General features: G+C 31.8%; 1 long non-coding RNA gene across 1 annotated transcript; it reads left to right on the forward strand.

Annotated features, from left to right (window-relative positions):
- The first annotated feature begins 4575 nt into the window (after nt 1-4575).
- LOC143243848 (uncharacterized) lies at nt 4576-11341 on the forward strand. Its single transcript, XR_013024782.1, has 3 exons — nt 4576-4609; nt 5074-5110; nt 9311-11341. It is a non-coding gene; the product is annotated as an uncharacterized LOC143243848 (long non-coding RNA).
- The last annotated feature ends 1058 nt before the right edge of the window (nt 11342-12399 follow it).

Below are 12399 nucleotides of genomic sequence, written 5' to 3' on the forward strand. Positions count from 1 at the left end.
AGTTTCATAGAGTATGTTCCAGTCACACCTTTATCTATCAGTTTTAATCAGTTTCATAGAGTATGTTCCAGTCACACTTTTATCTATCAGTTTTAATCAGTTTCATAGAGTATGTTCCAGTCACACCTTTATCTATCAGTTTTAATCAGTTTCATAGAGTATGTTCCAGTCACACCTTTATCTATCAGTTTTAATCAGTTTCATAGAGTATGTTCCAGTCACACCTTTATCTATCAGTTTTAATCAGTTTCATAGAGTATGTTCCAGTCACACCTTTATCTATCAGTTTTAATCAGTTTCATAGAGTATGTTCCAGTCACACCTTTATCTATCAGTTTTAATCAGTTTCATAGAGTATGTTCCAGTCACACCTTTATCTATCAGTTTTAATCAGTTTCATAGAGTATGTTCCAGTCACACCTTTATCTATCAGTTTTAATCAGTTTCATAGAGTATGTTCCAGTCACACCTTTATCTATCAGTTTTAATCAGTTTCATAGAGTATGTTCCAGTCACACCTTTATCTATCAGTTTTAATCAGTTTCATAGAGTATGTTCCAGTCACACCTTTATGTATCAGTTTTAATCCGTTTCATAGAGTATGTTCCAGTCACACATTTATCTACCAAGTTTAATCAGTGTTTCATAGAGTATGTTCCAGTCACACTTTTATCTACCAAGTTTAATCAGTGTTTCACAGAGTATGTTCCAGTCACACATTTATCTACCAAGTTCAATCAGTGTTTCATAGAATGTGTTCCAGTCACACCTTTATCTACCAAGTTTAATCAGTGTTTCACAGTGTGTTCCAGTCACACCTTTATCTACCAAGTTTAATCAGTGTTTCATAGTGTATGTTCCAGTCACACCTTTATTTACCAAGTTTAATCAGTGTTTCATAGAGTGTGTTCAAGTCACACCTTTATCTACCAAGTTTAATCCGTTTCATAGAGTATGTTCCAGTCGCACCTTTATCTATCAGTTTTAATCAGTTTCATAGAGTGTGTTCCAGTCACACCTTTATCTACCAAGTTTAATCAGTGTTTCATAGAGTATGTTCCAGTCACACATTTATCTGCCAAGTTTAATCAGTGTTTCGTAAAGTATGTTCCAGTCATTGTTTTCCCTAATATCACGACATCATAATGAAGTGTTTTTATTTCAACATAAGTATATGAGAAAACTCGTCTCTTTGGTATGAATAATTAATAAATATTTTCTTCTACATAATACAAAAAACTAATTTATTTTAAAAAATATGTAAACTACTAAAGTTATTAAATTAGACACTTTATAATCTCTCACATAAGTCTGTATTTTACGTTTTTATGAACAATGTGTTGTGAATATTAATGGACAATGTGTTGTAAATACTGGTGAACAATGTTTAATGAATAATGATGAACAATGGATAATGAATGTTGATGAACAATGTGTAATTTAATAATGATGAACAATGGATAATGAATGTTGATGAACAATGTGTAATTTAATAATGATGAACAATGTATTGTGAATATTGATGAACAATGTGTTGTAAATATTTATGGAAAATACGTTGACTCACACAAATTTGAAATCTTATGTGGAACAGGATAAAATATATTAATGTTTTAGGGATTGTGATTGGACACGTCACGTCTACTATCACGGTAATATATGAAGCTTTCGTTCTTACAATTCTCACCAGGTAGAATCATCGAGCAGACGATCAAATCAAGTTTGTGTCTCAGTTCAAATCATGAAAGCCACTGTTCATTACAAATATCACGATAGAACATCAAACGATGCGTTTATCGATGTAGATGTTTTAAAGGCACGTGCAAAAGAGTGAGGGAAGCCACGTGCTGTGCGTGGTTGATTACAAGTGTTTTAGACTCTGAACGTTATTAAAACTGAGTGGGTTGTCATCGTTTACGTCGTTATTTATCCAAATTATCAGCACATTATCTAGAAATGAAAGATAGATAAGTTTATTCCTTTACAGTCAAGTTCTGTTGAATGTTTATTGTCTAGATTCGAAAACATTTCCGACACTAAAAGGGTACGGAAAAAGAAACCCAAGAATAAAAAAACAAACCACTGCAGCTGGTACAAACTGCTGAAAGAGATAAACCTGCCGTTAAGATACACATATCAAAGTTCTTGTCACCTATCAAACCTCTGACTTATTTCTTGTTCTCAAGCGATCGTATAGTTTAGTATTGTTTTCTGCGATTTTTTTTCAAAGCCTTATACATACGTTGTCAAGGTCCGTATTTTAAACGCAACTTAATCGCTAGTAACAGATCAAGAAAACCATGACTTACGATGGTTCACGTTAGAGAAAATACACTTATTGAACAGGTTAAAAATCAGTTTTCGTATTATCAGCTTGTTAATAAACAATGAAAGCTACTGAGTTGGATAAAGAATTATTTTAAAAAATCGATGTACCTAAGTAAACACGAGCTTCCCTTTCTGTGTAAACAAAAAATTTCAAAAACACTTTCTTTAACCAGGTTTTAAACGCTTTACCCACAAGTTTTCTGTAAGGAATTATACGACATCAATTTCAATATTAAAGTCATATTTCCATATGGTATTGCTCTCTCCAGGATGTCTATTATAGGGTAAAAAGACAGAATCATATAAAAAGGAAAATCCGAAAAAATGTCATTTACAAACAGCGGAATTATTCAAACTGCATCAAAGGAAAGAAAACGTAACACCAGAGGGCATCACTGTGGGCTGTATACAGTTTTCTCCTACACATAGCAAAAGTAGCAGATTTTACGATGTGCTACAGGAATCCCATATCAGTTTAACATAGAATATCTGCCCTTTCCTGTGGGTTTCAAAGGTTCTCTCGTGATTCAAAGAGGCCCCTAATGTATGGTTGAAGATTTTCCATTATTCTCAATTATGTCTACTGTTACTTTCCTGTAAGGAAAGGAAACGTCGTGAAACCCACTCGTGGTACCTGAGCACGTGTGCCAGGTTTGTTTCCACTACTTTTTGAGTTGGTGGCTGCATGAACTGGGTTCTGAGTAGCATGTTACATTTATTGGTTGTAGTGTAACTGGTAACTTCTAAGATGTAATAAAAAATTAAAGTTTTACAGACATGTTCAGTGTTTGTTTCACGTGTTTATGGAGGGGATTAATCGGTGGAAAGTTGTGCAATTTACGTGAAACTTATACATAATTTATACCAAACAACATGGGTTTAGGCTTAAGGACAGGACCAACGAATATTGGCACATGACAGGCGTTGAGACAGATAGAAGCGAACTTGTCAAGTGATAAAATAATCCAAGAATTTCCGTTTAGATTTGTTAATGAACATTTTATGTACATCATATTGCTTCTGTGTCGGTACCTTTGTTAATTATAGGTTTCTTATATATAGGCCTGGCATGGCCAGGTGGTTAAAGCACTCGACTCGCAATCCGAGTTTAAATTCCTATCACACCAAACATGTTCGCCCTTTCAGCCGGTGGGAATTATAATGTTAGGGTCAATCCCACTATTTGTTGGTAAACGAGTAGCCCAAGAGTTCGCGGTGGATGGTAATGACCAGCTGCCTTCTCTCTAGTCTTACACTACTAAATTAAGGACGGCTAACACAGATAGGCCTCTGTAGCTTTGCGCGAAATTCAAAACAAACAAACCTTATATACAAACTACAAAAAATATCTGGTGCAATATCTTACGTAAACAAAAAGAGATTATTTTATGATCAGCTATTTACTCTGAATTTCACAAAAAAAATATGAAATTACTCTACACGCAGCATTTTTATTTTTTTGTTTCAGAGCAAAGCGATCCATTGGATGGATCTCTCTCTGTCTCTCGTGGAGAATCAAATCCCTAATATCAGCATTATACATCTGTTCGTAAACTTACAGCTACCCCAGGGGTAATTTGAGGACTACAAAGTCTAACGTGTTATATCAACAGTTGTGAAATGAGTTTCTTTTTAAATGCGAAACTTTGATTTATAATTAATTACTTACGACGTATCTGCAGAAAAGATCTCAAAGGACGAAAATGAACTAAATTTTGATAGTGGAATTATGTAGATAATTGTTAGAGTGAATTTATTTATTTGTATATAATTAAGCAAAAAGCTATATAATAGGATTTCTGTGCCGCGTCGAAACCTAATTAGCCACTTGGAGGCATTAGGGTAAAATAATGCAAAACGTATAAAATTACATATGCACGTGCATCGTTCTCTGAACTATGACGCGTAACCTTGTTTTCTCTTTAGTTATATATTTTTCAGAAAATCATAACCGAGGTTTCGACATACTTAGAAAGTTCCAGTTAATATAAAAACCACTGATTTCGTTTATTTTATCGTACTAAAACGATGAAGTCGATTGTATTATTCTTATTAATATTTTATTCTAAGATTTTAGACTTAGAACGTGTCATGCTGTCACAGAATTGCATATTAATCACATTATTTACACTGTACATTCGTTTAGCCTGCTTTACGGGTAAAAATGTCTTATGAAAAACTTGATTAATGAATAGAATATAAATATTTTAAAGATAGCGTGCTTTCTTGGAATGACTCCACCTATTAGTGCTAACAAGGTCAAGCGAGTGCTATAGCGTAGGTAAGAAAACGGTTACTCTTGCAAAGTACATTTTCTTTCTAGAGAGAAAATATGTTTAGGAGCCATTAAATAAAACCGGTTAAAACTATTTTGACAAAAACAATATATTTCATTTGGCTTATGTCGCACAAACTAGTTACCTTGGCTTAATACTATTATTGTATTAAGCCTAACACTATATATATGTTAGGCCTAGAGGCTGATTGTATTAGCACAATTTACTAATTAGGGCTAGTACAATCGCTGCTCTTAGAAGAACAAAATATTTTAGTTTTAAGCCAGTTCACGAACGTATTGTTAACATATATTTTGATAGATTACAAGTGTTTTAAATACCTTATAAATTGTAAGCCTAAAACAACTAACATTTCGTTTTGTTAGCCACATATCACCTGTTAAATATCAAGGTGTTTCAGTTTGTAATAAGTGGTCAACTTTACCTACCTTGATGTTTTATTTTTCAGCCAATCATCAATTGTTTGCGCTTTCGGTGGCTCAACGGTAAGTGTGAAGGTTTATAAAACTAAAAATTGGTTTACAATAAACAAACCAATATTGTATCGATTTATAACTTCAAAAAAGAGCGAAAAGAAACAACGTAGGGTTTTACAACAAAATGTAAGACTTTCTTTATTCCATCTGTTAAAAATACAAATTATTAATAATTAAAATAACGGACAATAAAGAAATCCATTAAATAATAACGTCTTATGCTTTATAATAATCGTACATATTTTTAAAGTGCACTGATTATAAATGTTAGCCGAGAGGATCTGTTAAGAAATGAAAAATATTATAGTGTTGGCCGATGTTCTCCTATCTTCCTTCTTTTGCTATTAAATCCCTAATGAGTTCATTAGATACTAATTGCATACCCAGCTTTCTGGAAGATGATAATTGACTCATTTTACTGATAAAGTATTTGTGCTCTTAAATTTTAACTGAAAAGTCTGTTTAGAAAAAGTGGAAATGTGCCTCAGTTTTCAGGGTGTTTTTATTTACTGCTGTCGTAAATGGTAGAACAGAACAGTCCACGTACACCATTGGACAGTTTCCAGTTACCATCCAAAAAAGTAGTTGATGTAACCATCTGACAGTTTAAATCTATATTTGGTGCTGCCCTCTAGTTAAATAATATGAAACTAAGGTTTTCATTTCAGACCTATAATGACTTTTACGTACGTTTATCTCGAAGAAAAAGAAAAACTTCATGAGATAGCAATATTAAGTTGTTTAGTTTAATAGTTCAAAAATATGTCAACTACTCTCGTGTGTTTGTCTGGATATATATTTAATTTGAATCAGAAACTTTGGAGAGAATTGGAGCGATCGTCCTACAATTTTAATTACTCTATTATTCACACAACTATAAATAGTGTGTTTTGGATTGCTGTAATGACAGTAAATAGTGAGATGCGATCCCTCGCGGATATGTTCTCATAATAAATAAATTGTAATAAAACAGACATAAAATTATGGAATAGTTCTCGTAGCCAAAACTAATTTGAAACAAAAATCAAATCACGTATGAAACATTCGAGGTTCAGTAACTAAGTTGGCCAGGCTTTAATAGAACTTTAAAATCTAGTTCTTAGTTTCAGTCTTTGTAAAAATTCCTTCAGCAACTTAGTTATCTGACTGAAGTATAATGAAAATTAGAATACAATAACATACTCAGAAACAGGTTTTTCTGAAAGATAGTAATCTATAAAGCTACTTTTTCCTTCTTAAAAAACTAAAAATTCAACTATAAAATAAGATTATATCTATGAAACCTCACACTGAAACAGCTTCGTGAGATGTCAAGGCTCAAGTATAAACATACATTTTGACTAGTATCAAATGGTGAATCCACGACATATTAATTAAACAAAGGTATTTTATTAAGTTGATCTTTAAGACAAACATATCCAAAGATGTAAAACCTACTGCTACAACTAATTAATTGTTTTTATATAAAAGAAAGAAATATCGATAACGGTTTTGAAAATTTCAACCACAACAAACAAGAACAAAATTGAAAGAAACTTCTTGAGCGTCAAAATAACTCCAAAGTCGTAGCAATAAGTCCTTAAATCTTGCAACAATTTGTCACTGCTAATAAACGATTTTTTAAAAATTTAAGACGGAACAATCAGCACGAATGACAAACAATAAAATGTTGAATATATACTTTCTGATTTAGTATACAAATATGGTTTACAATGTTTGGTTTAATACTTTCTGATTTAGTATACAAATATGGTTTATAATATTTGGTTTAATACTTTCTGATTTAGTATACAAATATGGTTTACAATATTTGGTTTAATACTTTCTGATTTAGTATACAAATATGGTTTACAATATTTGGTTTAATACTTTCTGATTTAGTATACAAATGTGGTTTACTATATATTTGGTTTAACACTTTCTGATTTAGTATACAAATGTGGTTTACAATATTTGGTTTAATACTTTCTGATTTAGTATACAAATGTGGTTTACTATATATTTGGTTTAACACTTTCTGATTTAGTATACAAATGTGGTTTACAATATTTGGTTTCATACTTTCTGAATTATTATACAAATGTGGTTTACAATATATTTGGTTTAACACTTTCTGATTTAGTATACAAATGTGGTTTACAATATTTGGTTTCATACTTTCTGAATTATTATACAAATGTGGTTTACAATATTTGGATTAATACTTTCTGATATAGTATACAAATGTGGTTTACAATATTTGGTTAAATACTTCTTGATTTAGTATACAAATATGGTTTACAATATTTGGTTTAATACTTTCTGATTTAGTATACAAATATGGTTTATAATATTTGGTTTAATACTTTCTGATTTAGTATACAAATATGGTTTACAATATTTGGTTTAATACTTTCTGATTTAGTATACAAATATGGTTTACAATATTTGGTTTAATACTTTCTGATTTAGTATACAAATGTGGTTTACAGTATTTGGTTTAATAATTTCTAATTTGTTATACAAATGTGGTTTACAATATTTGGTTTAACACTTTCTGATTTAGTATACAAATGTGGTTTACAATATTTGGTTTCATACTTTCTGAATTATTATACAAATGTGGTTTACAATATTTGGATTAACACTTTCTGATTTAGTATACAAATGTGGTTTACAATATTTGGTTAAATACTTCCTGATTTAGTGTACAAATATGGTTTACAATATTTGGTTTAATACTTTCTGATTTAGTATACAAATATGGTTTATAATATTTGGTTTAATACTTTCTGATTTAGTATACAAATATGGTTTACAATATTTGGTTTAATACTTTCTGATTTAGTATACAAATATGGTTTACAATATTTGGTTTAATACATTCTGATTTAGTATACAAATGTTGTTTACAGTATTTGGTTTAATAATTTCTAATTAGGTATACAAATGTGGTTTACAATATTTGGTTTAATACATTCTGATTTAGTATACAAATGTGGTTTACTATATATTTGGTTTAACACTTTCTGATTTAGTATACAAATGTGGTTTACAATATTTGGTTTCATACTTTCTGAATTATTATACAAATGTGGTTTACAATATTTGGATTAATACTTTCTGATTTAGTATACAAATGTGGTTTACAATATTTGGTTAAATACTTCCTGATTTAGTATACAAATGTGGTTTACAATATTTGGTTTCATACTTTCTGAATTATTATACAAATGTACAATATTTGGTTTAATACTTTCTGATTTAGTATACAAATGTTGTTTACAGTATTTGGTTTAATAATTTCTAATTAGGTATACAAATGTGGTTTACAATATTTGGTTTAATACATTCTGATTTAGTATACAAATGTGGTTTACTATATATTTGGTTTAACACTTTCTGATTTAGTATACAAATGTGGTTTACAATATTTGGTTTCATACTTTCTGAATTATTATACAAATGTGGTTTACAATATTTGGATTAATACTTTCTGATTTAGTATACAAATGTGGTTTACAATATTTGGTTAAATACTTCCTGATTTAGTATACAAATGTGGTTTACAATATTTGGTTTCATACTTTCTGAATTATTATACAAATGTGGTTTACAATATTTGGATTAATACTTTCTGATTTAGTATACAAATGTGGTTTACAATATTTGGTTAAATACTTCCTGATTTAGTATACAAATGTGGTTTACAATATTTGGTTTCATACTTTCTGAATTATTATACAAATGTGGTTTACAATATTTGGATTAATACTTTCTGAATTATTATACAAATGTGGTTTACAATATTTGGATTAATACTTTCTGATTTAGTATACAAATGTGGTTTATAATATTTGGTTTCATACTTTCCAATCTAGTATGTAAAGCAAATTATAATATTTCGTTTGATACTTTACGTTCTGGTACATAAAGTAATTCGTAATACTTGGTTTGATAAAAGTAATTCGTAATATTTGGTTTTATTCTTTCCGATCTAGTATATAAAGTAATTTAAAATATTTGGTTTGGTACTTTACTAATAATATGTAAAACAGTCTATAAAATTTGGTTTGATATTTTACAAACTGGTATTTAAAGTAAATTGTAACATTTGGTTTGATACTTTTCGTTCTAGTATATAAAGCAGTTTATAATATTTGGTTTGGTACTTTACGATATAATATGTAAAGTAATTCATAATATTTGGTTTGATACTTTCGGATCTAGTGTGTAAAGCAATTTATAATATATGGTAAGACGGAACGTTCATCCTCACCAGTCAGGCCGCCAGTATCGCCGGTAATCGTCGACGGTCTACCGTCGAACCTCACGCTACTTCAAGTCGCCACTTTGATCGCAAGTGCCAACCGAGGGCAAACAATCAACCGTCCAAGACCTGAATCTTACGCCGAGGCGGAATTCTTATCCAACCCGCCACTACTGCAGACCAAATTTATCTGTGCCAGTCATGGAACACCGAATTTAACGTAAGTTGTTCCCCTACCAATTCAGTATTCCCCAGGGGCGTCGACCCATCAATTGAACCAAAATAAATTAAACAAGCCATAGATCTTCAAATCCAGGGCCAATGTATATGCTTTTTATCGAATTTTTTCCAAGAACACTAACCTTCCTACGTACTTCATGAAGGTAGTGACAACGTCGAAGTACAGTGCTGATTGTATCTTACGTGACGGCTGTTATTATCACATATTTCACTTTAGAGCCGAACGTCCACATCGACGACCCTTCAACACTTGGTCAAACAAAGCACATCATAAACAACTAACAGACAACTTGCAATGAGAAACTACAAAAATACCGCCGAGTCCAGATCCAACTAGAAGAAACACGAACACAGATACAGATAACTCGACCCAGAAGGCGTCAACCTCCTCTGTTAGCAACACGCCAAGTTCCAGCAGTCCAAGAAAGAAAAATGACAGATCATGCCAGACTTCAATCCTAGTTCCACAGAATTCAACAACCAGCCAGACTCAATCCAAGATAACAATCTACGTGTCAGTTCAAACTGAAAAACAAACTACCTCCACGTAGAAAACTCAAACCAAAATTACAAGAAGAAACAAAGCATCAGAGACCAGCAAAGAACAACTCACCGAAGAACAGCCAGTTGTCACACCACCGAGACCACGTTTTTCACTTGCACCAATGGGCTTCAAGTGTGAAAACAAGTTCATGACGAAGATACTACCTGATCTACAAGACCGCAGCTAAGTTTCCATGTATACTACCGTCACAGTCCACTAAGTTTCCATGTATACTACCGTCACAGTCCACTAAGTTTCCATGTATACTACCGTCACAGTCCACTAACTTTCCATGTATACTACCGTCACAGTCCACTAACTTTCCATGTATACCACCGTCACAGTCCACTAACTTTCCATGTATACCACCGTCACAGTCCACTAACTTTCCATGTATACCACCGTCACAGTCCACTAACTTTCCATGTATACTACCGTCACAGTCCACTAAGTTTCCATGTATACTTCCGTCACAGTCCACCATTTTTCTTTTCATTTTTTTTTTTACTTTCGATATTTTTTCTTTTCTCTTCGTTTTGCTTTTTTCTTTTTATTCCTATTTTTCTTCCCATCTACTTCCGGGCACGGTCTGGGTAGATTTTCCGGCGCCCAGGCCATGAAAGTGGGTTTTCTCTGGGTACTCCCGTTTCCCCCACAGCAAAATCTCTGGTATAGGACCTGTAGGTCCCAGCCACATACTCACCTGATTCTGAAAAGAGCCGTTTATTCAGTTATAGTTTACAGTTTATCCAGTTATAGTTAATTTTAAATAAACTCGCCAGCCGCCAGAGTACTCCGTCCATGGGCGGAGGTCTGGCTCACTTCACTTATGCTGCTCTCGTCCAGTTCTCCTGTGTTTCTTATTACTTACAAATACCCCATTCCACCTTAAAAATATCAAAACAAAAATAAAGGAAAAAACCCCATGGAAATTTTAACAATTTCTCACGTGAGGGGACGAAGAGGAACTACAACGTTCCTGAACACCCCAGTTGGAGAGAGAATTCTTTTGATCTCTCTCTTTCTAAACTAAACCCCTGCAACGTTAGTTTGCTTTTGCATTGGTTTGATACTTTACGTTCTGGTATATAAAGTAATTCATAATATTTGGTTTCGTACTTTACGATATAGTATATAAAGCAGTTTATAATATTTGGTTTGATACTTTCCAGTCTAGTATATAAAGTAATTGATAATATTTGGTTTGATAATTTCCGATATAGTATATAAAGTAATTAATAATACTTGGTTTGATATTTTCCGATATAGTATATAAAGTAATTTATAATATTTGGTTTGGTACTTTACGATATTGTATGTAAAGCAGTTTATAATATTTGGTTTGATACTTTTCTATCTAGTACATAAAGTAATTCATAATATTTAGTTTCTTCTACTGGATCTCTTGCGGCAATATTCCGAATCAATATCGCGGTCGTGGGATAGTTCGTTTAAGATGCTGTGTAACCAAGAATTCTTTCTAATTCCCGTACGTTATGGAAAACCTTCTATAGGCAGATAATAATACATTATTGTAGCTATGTAGCATAGTTTTAACTTTAATCATCAGCCGTGGTATAGCAGCTTATAGAATGGATCTGGATTTGTTTGCTTCAAGTACAAACCTTTAGTTTATAACTCCATCACCTTATGACCGATTTGAGATCTAATTACAGTTTTGGACTCAAGAGGTCAATTCTTTCAACTGAAGTATTTTATCACGCCCAAGGTCACATAGATTAACATATTCTAATCTTGCTTAAAAGAATTTCAAGTGTCGTGGTTATTGTGGATTTCCTCTTGTGTCATAGAACGAAAATATGTTAGTGTCGTGTCCTGTTGTAATAAATCTTATTTGTTGTACAATTAATTAATGTTGTATAATTTTTAATATTAATTACAACAATCGAGTTAGTTATTGTTATAAAGTTTTATTTCTTAGGGTTGAATGTTTTACACTTAATTCCACTTATAACTTTTCAAGATATTCTGGTTGATTTCAGTTCTTCAACGAACTTCAAACATTCGTAGGAAAAATGTTCATATTAGTTTCTTCTGTCGTTCTGGACAGTAATAAAAACTGTCCAAATAATGTTTTATTCTGTGTTTTTACCGTATACCTTCTGTCATCAACAAGATAAGTATAATAAATATCCGTCCTATTGAGATTTAAAAATATTTTTAGCTTTTTCTTTTGAAAATTATTGGAAAGGAAATCAAAATGTGTAAGAAAATCTCAATCTCACTACTTTTATACTTAGAGCT

Source organism: Tachypleus tridentatus, chromosome 2 (assembly GCF_004210375.1).
Source record: "Tachypleus tridentatus isolate NWPU-2018 chromosome 2, ASM421037v1, whole genome shotgun sequence".
NCBI lineage: Eukaryota > Metazoa > Arthropoda > Merostomata > Xiphosura > Limulidae > Tachypleus > Tachypleus tridentatus.